Below are 1,608 nucleotides of genomic sequence, written 5' to 3' on the forward strand. Positions count from 1 at the left end.
TTCAGTTAAAATTTAAAAATGGAAAATGTAAAATCATGAATAGAACTGGTTTGGAAATTGCAACCGGTAATCAGACTAGAGGCAATATCTTTCATTTAAATAACAGTGAAAAGGCATGCTTAATTGCACATATAGATGAAAGTTGGTTATGGCATAAGAGACTATGTCATGTAAATTTTGATTGCATAGTAAAAAATAGTACTTCTAAGGCAGTTAGAGATCTACCTAAAATTGTGAAACCTCATAATACAATTTGTAAGGAATGTCAATTTGGAAAACAAGTTAGAGCTAGTTTCAAAAGTATTCTAGAAAAATCCAATAATACTCTTGATTTAATTCACACTGATTTATGTGGTCCAGCTAGAACTAGAAGCTTACAAGGTGATAGATATTTCATACTAATTATTGATGATTATTCTAGAATGTGTTGGGTTACTTTTCTCAAAGAGAAATTAGAAGCACTTGGAAAGTTCAAACTATTCAAAGCAATGGTTGAAAATGAAACTGGTAAGAAAATCAAATGTTTAAGATCAGATCAAGGAGGAGAATTCACATCTAAGGACTTTAATACATTCTGTGAAGTGAATGGAATCAGAAGGCAGTTATCAGCACCTCTGACACCACAGCAGAATGGAGTTGTTGAAAGGAAAAATAGAACTATCTTGGATGTAGCTAGAAGTATGTTATCAAAAGCAAATCTACCACATGTGTATTGGAGAGAGGTAGTTAGCACTGCTGTCTATACATTCAACAAAGTTCACATCAAAGGTGAAACCGGTAAGACCCCTCATGAACTATGGTTTTGTAATACTCCTACTCTTAAATATTTCAGAATTTTTGGAAGTAAATGTTATTTTAGAAGAGATGAGTATACTGGCAAATTTGATCATAGAAGTGATGAAGGAATATTTCTTGGTTATTCATCTAAGAGCAAGGCATATAGATGTTTTAATAAAAGATTGCAGAAAATTGTTGAGAGTACAAATGTAAAGATTGATGAACAATTCAGAGGAACTTCAAGGTATATAGACTCTGAATTGGTAACAAAAATTGTGACAAATGAACCTATATTGAATCCACCGGTACAAAATGAAGATCCAGTTACCCCAGTATCATCATAAGATTCTACAATAATTGAAGACCAACATCAAACTAAGACACCCCAGTATGTAAGATTGAATCATTCTAAAGATCAGATAATTGGAAACAAATTTAAGGAGTTATGACAAGAGGAAGATTGACAAATGAATAGGTATGTCTTATTTCTCAAATTGAACCATCATCTATCAATGAGGCATGTGAAGATAAATTTTGGATTAAAGCTATGGAAGAAGAATTAGAACAAATTGAGAAAAATAATACTTGGACATTAGTTTCCCAACCTAAAGATAAAAATGTAATTGGAACTAAATGGGTATTTAGAAACAAACTTAATGAAGATGGTAAGGTTGTTAGAAATAAAGCAAGACTAGTGTGTAAGGGATATTCTTAGAAAGAAGGAGTTGATTACAATGAAACCTTTGCACCGGTAGCCAGAATTGAGGCAGTTAGATTATTCTTGGCTTTTGCAGCTCACAAGGACTACAAAGTTTATCAAATGGATATTAA

The sequence above is a fragment of the Cryptomeria japonica genome, chromosome 5 (genome assembly GCF_030272615.1).
Source record: "Cryptomeria japonica chromosome 5, Sugi_1.0, whole genome shotgun sequence".
NCBI classification, from domain to species: Eukaryota; Viridiplantae; Streptophyta; class Pinopsida; order Cupressales; family Cupressaceae; genus Cryptomeria; species Cryptomeria japonica.